Raw genomic sequence first — 9,833 nt, 5'->3', positions numbered from 1 at the left:
AAGTAACATGATTGGGATTAAATGAGGATAATTAATTAAGTTGGACTTAATTGAAAGAGACCAAAATAAAGTACAAAATTAATTAAGTTCTTAGAGACCTAATTAAATTAAAATACAACTATTGTTTTTAGGGTTACAACTTAATTCGGTTATATAAATATATTATATTAGCAAACTAAAACTCTAAGCCGCCAACCACTTTTCAGTTGCTTCATAAAATAAGAAAAGAAAAATTATTTTTTTTGTCTGATAAAAATAAGATTTAGCAAGAACTTTTGGTTTTTTTTTTTTTTTTGAAACAAAACTTGCCAGCACAAGTAAAAAATCCTACCTTTGAGAAGGTCATATTCGGTCACTGTGTGGATTACTGTTAAAGGCCAAACACTTGGGTGGCTGAAGATTTGACAAATCCCAAAGGTGAAGAAACAAAGATTTTGGATTTAATTGGCTCTTGATTACCATATATGGAGCAAGATTTGTAACTCTTAAACTTATGAATGTTTATAATTAATTTGAAAGTTACATGAAAAGCACAAACATTGATATTGTAAGATTCGACTGTTTCATGATTAAATACTAATTTATTTTTTCGTTGCATTATATTTTTAATTTATTGATTATTTTCTAATTTGAACATGAGGTCAAATCCTAGTAGTCCCAATGACGAATATCACAAGGTAGTTGAGGAAGGCTGATTGTCGCGTGTGTGGTGAGAATTCTTACTATTTTTAGTTGACATTTCGAGAAAAAGAAGGCTTGGGAGGCATTTCAAGGATCTCAACTTCACTTTCAAGCATCTTTAAGACATTACTCATTGAAGGACGATCTATGGGTTTCATCTGTATGCACCATAAGGCTACCATTATCATTTTCCTCATAATTTTGTTTTCAATTTTTGTCACATCTCCAAGCTCCATGATATCTCCTTCATCTAATCCATCATATATCCATGATGGAAAATAAATTTGACTTGAATATTAGGTAGAGGCATTTAAATTTTTTCTCCTTCCCATAATTTCCATTAACATTATTCCAAAACTATAAACATAGGCTTTATATGAGATACCTCTGATATTTTTATAAAACAATTCTTGTCAAACCCTGTTCTATAAAATAATTACGACGTTATTTACATGCTCAATAGAATGTTTGCATATTTAGGAAGTTCGAGAAATTGTTAAAAGACGATATTGCCCCTAATGGTACCATTAAGTCGATTAAGCCTCGAACTAGTTCAAATAGAAATTTTAAGGTGAAATTAAGAGTTTCACAGTCCAGGGATGACTCAAAATGGTAATTCGGAGTTTGAGGATCAATTTGGAGTCAAACCAAAATTTTCACTATCTAAGGGTAAAATGGTAATTTATCACCTGGGGACAAAAATAAAATTTTTAAAAAAGATTTTTTGACCCCATTTGACTTATTGGAGTATGATTTGAGGTTTAGAAGTAAAAAATTTTAATTTCGGTATAATTTGGAGTACCTGGGTGAAATGGTAATTTTGTCACTTCGGGGGCAAAATGGTAATTTTGCACCCCGAGAGCATTTTTCCAGCACAAGGTCTTCACCCATCATCATTTTTGACCCTTGAAAAATGTGTGGTGGAGATTTAAATCTTAAAAGATAAGAATTTAAAAAAATGGGCCAATCATGGAATGCCATGTGGCAAGTTTAAATTATTATATTATTTAACTATAAAAATCAGCCCACACCACCATTTCTCTCTCATAAGGGTCAGCTTTGGCAAGAAAACAAAGGGGAAAAGAAGAACAAACCCTAGGTGGAAAGAAATTCAAGAGAAAAGTGTGGATTTTCAAGAAAATCAAGTGGAAAAAGGTGAAATTTCTTGATTTTAGTTTATGAACTATTTTTCCTATGCATTTTCCCTTAATTTTCATGGTTGAAAAGCATGCTTTCATGGTGAATTCATGGCTGGTCAAAATGGGTATGGAGAGAGAATGATCTTGGATTGGTTTGATTTTTAGGTATGTTAGTGTTTTTAGGTGATTAATGATGTGTAGCATGAAAACAAGTGAAGAAAACCACCAAAAGTTTGGTGTCCATCAATAGCCGAATTCTCTAAGTGAATAATGAGGAAGAATGAGATGTTATTATAAGTGATTTGATTAAGAAATAATAGTTTTTTGTGTAGGAATTAATGAATCATGGAGAGAAAATTAAGTAGAAAAAATCATGGAGTTAGTGTACCATTGTTGGCCAAAAGTTCTAAGAAGAAAAGTGAAGATAAATTTTGCCTAATTCTGTGTTAATTAGTTTGTGTTTCGTGAATTGAGGGATTGGGAAAAAAATGGAGCAAGTTGGAGTGAAATTGGACGCATTGGCCAATTTATCGGATGAAAAATCGACTTAGGCCAATACCGGGTCTAGATGGCTACTCGTGTATTTTTCATTTTCATATCATGCATATATATCGAGCTTGAAATAGCTTATAACTGTTAGACACAATTTAATTAGAATATGTGTCATGGATTATGGCTAGGTGGTGAGCCATTAGATACGGGTAAAGGACTGTACCCGCGGACTGAAAATTGGAGTATTTCTACTCCTAGTACTGTGAGTGGACAATTTATCATCTTAAATCTCTAGAGTAATTATACTTGTTTGATGCTTTTATTGAATGGTGAGTTTAAATTATAAAATATTATGTTTTCCAATTAAAATGTTTTTTTAATAAAAATGAGATTTATACTGGTTTTGAAATTAAATATTGTTTTGGAAAAATCGAGTATATGGAGACTGTGTTGAATTTATGATTTTATATGTTATTGAAATTGTGGCTTATGACACTATGGTAACATGATGGCTAAATTTTTGGGGTTGACATGACATATATGAACAGTTTTGGATTAATCTTGATAGACTGGATTAAATTTTATTCGCCATATTATGCTACTGAAAATTTTATGGGTCTTGTGGTATATTAAACGGTCACTGCAGTGGTGGGGGTTTCCGTGGACTGCCTATGAGAGGGGCACGGTAACCCAACTATATACCTACCTCTGGGGAGAGATGTTGGATGAAGTATCTCTTGAGGTAAGATTCGAGTGCACCTCACGTTCGAGCCACCACTTGAGAGTGAGACTCAGCCAACGCCAAGGAACGGCTGTGTGTCAGATGCGAAAACATGTTTATGGGTATGGGACATTTAACAGCCTTGGCTGTCTCAGTGGGATACCTTGACGAAGGTACCCGCAAGAATGATTCTGGCAAGGGCCAAGTTTAAGAAATTCATAAGCCGGGAAATTTTGACGAAAAGAAATTGTTTGGTATAGATTGAAACGAATTTTGCGTTATGAACATTATTGAGATATAACGTTTTTATATTGTCTCCGTCTACTCGGCTTTAGATGTTTTTGATGGTAATTGTTTACTCACTGGGATTATGTAATCTCACCCCTCTTTCTATCCATTTTTCAGGCTCAAGACAGTTTGTTGATAGTTGATTAAGACGAGAATTAATCTCGGAGTTGCATCCTAGAAAGTAAGGGTTCGTAGCCCTACACCTTCTTGGTCAGTTGGGGGCCCACGTATCACTGAAAAGTAATTTTATACTTCAGTTATCTACTTTAAAGGGTTTCCGTATTTTTGAAAAAAAATGACTAAAATACCCCTGTGAGGCAGAAATAAATTTTCATTGTTTTTGGATGGAAAAATGGTCCATTTCGTTTCAAAACACGATTTTAGTTACTGTCGATCACAGGGGAGGTAAGAAAACTGATACGAAAGCCTTACGAGGTTTCGATCAGCATTTAGGGTAAATAATGTCTAACGAGACTTCGCGACGATTGTTATGGGCTCGATGGGAGTTCCGGGTCGTGACAATTCTGGAGCCATATAACTTATCGTATCTCTTGCTACTATGAGATAAATAACATCATCATCCACTGAATACAATTTTGTGAGGCCAAAATCTAAAACTTTTGGAGTATAGTTCTCATCTAAAAGAATGCTATGTGGCTTGATATCAAAATGTAAAATTTGCACTTCACAACCTCTATGTAAATATTCAATACCTCGAGCCACCCCCAATGCAATCTCAAACATTTTTGCCAACTCAAGGTGTTATTTTTAGTTGAAAATATAATTTTATCCAATGACCCATTCTTCGTGAAGTCATATACAAGAGCTTATTTTGATCCCTTCACGCCAAATCCAATAAGTCTTACCACATTAACATGATGAATCCTTCGAATAGTTGCAACTTCATTGATGAAATCTTGGGTGATACCTTTTTTTTTTGTTTAACAATTTTATTGCAACAAGTTGACCACTTCGAAGTTTTCCTTTAAACATAGAACCATATCCTCCTTGACTTAATTTATTCTTGAAACCATCAGTTATTCTTTTTATTTCAAAATAAGAATATCTTATAAGCATTAAATTGTTTTGACTCTGAAGAAAATTTTCAATCATGTCATCCATCGACAAATGCTACTTTTTAATTTTCATCTAACCAACACAATTAAACAAATTATTCCCAAAAAAGTTCTTAGTAAAAGAATTTCTGTTTCTTAAAAAAAAAGAGTTAACAAACAATATATAAATCAATTAGTTGGAAAACATGATTATAGAACATGTATATGTTATTTACAAATTTAATTTGGGTATGTGCTAGCTGCCATATTTTCACATACAAACTTCATAGAATAATTTGACATAAGGTTCAAATTTACCACCAATCTACTTAGCATAATGGATCAAATTTACTACTCATTTTTTGAATGGGTGTTGTCATGACCCGAAACTCTCATCGAGCCCGTGACAACCGTCGCGAAGCCTCGACAGACATTCTTCACCCCGAATGCCAATCGAAACCTCGTAAAGCTCTCGTATCAGCTTTTGCACTTCCCCGATGAGCAATAGTTATCAAATATCGTAATTCAAAGGATTACGAGTCATTTCCAAATCAAAACATAACATATTGTTTTCTGGCTCACAGGGGCATTTTCGTCATTTTTTCTCAAAAATCTCAAAACTTGCTAAAAATGTAGTAGGTAAGCAAAAAATATATATTTAGTGATTTGAAAACAAATTAAGTATCTAAAACGTTCATTTGAAGTGAAAATTTGACCATTTGAATATAATAAAAATATTCAATAAAATAAACTATTTTCTTGTATAATAATTTTTATAAAGCTATCGGTAAATAATTCTTATAACGTAAAAGTTAATTATATTCATATATACTATAAAGCAAATAACCAAAGCATAAAATTACTTTTACAGTGACACGTGGGCCCACATCTAACCAAAATACATCAGAAGCTGAAAACCTATAGCTTTTGCCGATTCAAGTCCAAATGAAGGTCTTTGTCAAAGTCAGCTAACTATGGAATTCCTCGAGTCTAAAATGTGAGGAAAGGAGGGTGGTGAGATTATAAAATCCCAGTGAGTAAACAGACACCATCTAAACTATCTAAAGGCGAGTAAATGGAGACAAATTAAAATAAGTCATCATATTGTAATTTCATTACCTTTCAACTCATTTCAATCAAATAAACAACTAGGCTTATGATTTCCTGAAAAGCTTAGCTCGTGCCAAAAATCATTCTCATACTCAGTTATCAGGGATACCTTGATTGAGGATTATCCCAACTGAGTCTGTCAAGGCTTTTAAATGTCTTTACATCCGAAATTTTAGCCATGCCTTGGTGTTGGCCGAGTCTCACTCTCACGCGGTGGTCCACGTGAAGTGCACTCAAATCTTTACCTCTAAAGATACTTCATCCAACATCTCCCCTTTGAGGTAAATATATAATTGGGTTACCGTGCCCCTCTCATAGGCAGTCCACGAAAACCCCCACCACTGTAGTGACTATGGATTACTTTATTTACCACTTGATTTATAAAATCTTTTTCTACATAACATGACAATTTATCGCAACCTAGCCTCTCAAGGCTGAATACACAGTACAAATAATTCTAACACCAAAAATCAGTTTAGCCATTCATGCTCATTTATTGTCATAAGCCATTCAATTTAAAACCATAAATTTACAACACAAGCAGTCTCCAATTACTCTATTTTCAAAACCAGTATTCAATTTTCCAAAAAATTTATAAAATCATTTTATAAAATCACAATTTCTCCTAAAATATAGCAATTTACCATTTAAACCCATTTTTGATAAAATCACACAATTGTATAAAACTACTCTAGATAATTAAGACGATAATAAGTTTACTCATAGTTATAGGAGTCGATGCACTCCTAATCCCAGTCTCTAAGCACAATCTTTGTACTTTTATCAGTGTAATTTACTCACCACCTATCCACAATGTACAATACATAATTCACCACATCAATGCTTGACCATTATAAAATCAATTCAGGCTCGGTGTATATGTGTCAAGCCCGACCTTATAAAATACTTGTCATGTCATTCATATGATTGACAATATGCTTGCATACTTGGAAAGCCCCGAAAGAAAAATCGTTAAAAGACGACAATGTACCAAATGATACAATTAAGTTAATTTAAGCCTCGAACTAGATCAAATAGAGAATTTAAAATAAAATTAAGAATATTAAAGTCCCAGAATGGTTTAATATAGTGATTTGGAGTTCGAGGATCAATTTGGAGTCAAATTGAAATTTTCACTGTCCAGGGGTAAAATGGTCATTTGCCACCCATGGACACAATGGGAATTTTTAGAAAAGAATTTTTTTGGCCCCATTTGACTTATTGGAGTATGATTTGAGTATTGGAGTATAATTTGAGGGTTTGGCAGTGAAAAAGTTTAATTTCGGTGATTTTTAGAGTGTAGGGGCGAAATCGTAATTTTACCACTAGCGGATAAAATTTGAGATTTTGAGAGAATTTAGATCAAATTTGACAAATTGGAGAATGGTATGAGTATAAGGGATGAAAAATATGTCTAGGGGCAATTTTTCAGTTTTTGGGGCAAAAATGTAATTTTTGACTTTTACGGGGGTAAAAGTGTAAATTTCAAAAATTACTCCACCAAGAGTTTGGATAAGTCTGAGAATTTTATCTAAGCTATGGATATGTGGGACAAGTGTATGGTGAAAATTTGGAAACAAATGGATGGCTAGAATTTAAGAAATTAATAAAACATTAAAAAAATGACTAAAATAATATTATTTATTTTAGCCTTTAAAAAGGTAAAAATTTCAGAATTCTCATCTTCTTCAGCCGTCCAAACCAGGAGAGAAAAGGGGGAAAAAAATAAGAACCCTACCTGAAAATTTGGGGAAAATCAAGAGAAATCAAGAAATCAAGCATTAAAAAGGTAAATTTCATTGATTTTCCTTGTGATTTTCACTACCCATGCATTTTTTTCTCATTTCCATGCAAAATTAGAAAGTGGGTATGGACACCCATGCTGGCCAAACTTCCATGGATGAGTTTTGAGCTTGATTTTTGGTTGATTTTAATTGAATTAAGCGATTTTAGTTAAGTTATATTGAAATATAGCAAAAATAAGCTAGAGATATAATTTTCTCCCATTGAAACCCATTATGCCGAATTTTCTAGGGGAATATTGGCTGCTGATCTTGATGTTTATTTGAGGAATTATGATAAATAATAATGAATTATGAGCCTAGAAAAATAATGAGAATTTTAGGAGCAAAAATACAAATTTTTACCCACTAGGGGTATTTTTGTAATTTGCTATCGAGACTGATAATTTGCACCACACTGAGGGACATTAAGTCAATTTGGGTGCAATTGGGGTATAGAAACTGAAAAAAATTAATTTGGAGTTTAAACGGACGCGTATATCGATTTATCGAGTAAAAAACCGAAATAGGCTAACACCGCATTTAGGCAAAAATTTAGACATTTTTGCATTCCATATCAAGCATTAGTAGTCTAAATTAGTTTAATTTCAATTTAGTACCAATGTGGTGAATTTCTCGATTTTGCACTGTGTCAAGGTGGTGAGTCTTCCGATAAAGGCAAGGGAATTGCACCCGAAGACCAGTAGTCTGAGTATTTCGAAAATCTCCACTTTAGACACGGTGAGTAACCTTACCATCATTTTAATTATCTAAAGTATGTTTTTATTCGGTTTTGGTGAATTTTATGAAAATGAGTTCAAATGGTAAATTTTTATATTTTGTAAACAAAATGAGTTTAAATGAAAATATTTTATAAATTGTCTTGAAACGAAATAATGATTTTGAAAATAGAGTAATTGGAGACTACTGATATGTTGTAAATTTAAAATTGAATCAATGGCTTATGTTATTGTATTGGCATGACTGGCTGGGCTGTATTTTTATGAATTGTATGAATTGCTTTATTTTACCCTTGCAGGTTGGGTAGTAATATATTAGCCCTGTCATGCTGTCAAAATTTTATTGTATGGTGGGTTTGACCTGCTGCAGTAGGTTGGGTTCTGTGGACTAGCCTATTAGAGGAGCACAGAATCCTGTTATATTTTTACCTCGGTTGGAGAGGCGAGTAGGGTAACTCCCGAGATATAACTTTTAGAATTCACTTCACGCTAAACCACCACGTGAAGGGGAACTCGGCCAACGCCAAGGAACGACTATGTTTTCAAAATAAAAACACGACTTTCTAATAGCCTTGGCGGACTCAGTTGGGATAGCTCTCGGCCAAGGTATCCCAGATAACTGAGTATGATAATAATTTTTGGCATGAGCCAAGCTTTTTAAGAAATTCATAAGCCATACTGATTACTTGCTTTAAATAAATTGATTTCATTTGGTTGAAATAGGTTGAAAGATGATAAATTACAGTTTGATGAAATGTTTTAATAGTCTCCTTTTACTCGACTTTAGATATTTTAGGTGATGTTTGTTTACTCACTGGGATTTTATAATCTCACCATCCTCCTTTCCACCTATTTCAGGCTCAGAATAGATTGTAGATAACTGATATCGGCGATGATTATAGTTGAACTTGCCACATCCAAAAACTGTAGGTTCATTTCTTTTGATACTTTTGGTCATTCGTGGGCCCACTTGTCACTGTAAATTAAATTGTATACTTTGGTTATCTGTATTACGGTATGTAAGAATTTATTTTGCTTTTACACTATAAAAATTATTTATGCAATGTTCTTAAAATATCGTTTTATGTGGAAATTGAATATTTTATTTAATATTTTTATTTTATTATAACAGTCATAATTCCATTTTAAACGAATGTTTTAGACATCCAAAATTATTTTTGATTATGAAATATGTGTTTTCCACTTACATACTATATTTTTAGATGATTTTGAGATTTTTGGGATAAATGACCAAAATTCCCTTGTGAGATGAAAATTATTATTTTATTTGCTTAAGTTGGAAACAATTTAAAATCTTTTAGAATGTGGTATTTGAAAACAGTTACCCACAGGGAAAATGAGAAGCTGATATTAAAACCTTGCCGGGTTCCGGTTGACATTCCGGGTAATGAATGTCGATCGAGACGTCGCGGCTGTTGTCACGGGCTCGATGGGAGTTCCGGTTCGTGACAATATGAATGATATGATATTCAACTTATCCGACTATCGCTTAAATGCGGTGTTGACCTAATTCGGCCTATTACCCGATTAAATGACAATTGTGTCCGATTTTGCTCCAAATTGCTCTATTTCATTTCTAATATTTCAATTCACTAAATACAATTCCAATAATCTAAAATTCAGCCTGACAACCCTCACAATTCTTCTTGAAAATTTCGGCCATTGTGGTGCACTATCACTAAAAATTTTCCCATTCCATTTTCTCACCATAAATCATCATTTCATCAATTTTTCAACCAATTCACTTGATCACAAAATCAATTCATTACTTCTACACTTCACATAGGGTTCGGCCATTGAAGGTT

The 9,833-nt window shown here is 33.1% G+C and overlaps 1 pseudogene; it reads right to left on the bottom strand.

The window, feature by feature from the left end:
* Window positions 729-9,833, bottom strand: part of LOC108662766 — a 19,828-nt pseudogene continuing 10,723 nt past the window's right edge.

Source organism: Theobroma cacao, chromosome 7 (genome assembly GCF_000208745.1).
Source record: "Theobroma cacao cultivar B97-61/B2 chromosome 7, Criollo_cocoa_genome_V2, whole genome shotgun sequence".
In the NCBI taxonomy this organism is placed as follows: domain Eukaryota; kingdom Viridiplantae; phylum Streptophyta; class Magnoliopsida; order Malvales; family Malvaceae; genus Theobroma; species Theobroma cacao.
The sequence above is the reverse complement of the archived record's forward strand: the minus strand, read 5'-3'. Positions and strand labels throughout refer to the sequence as shown.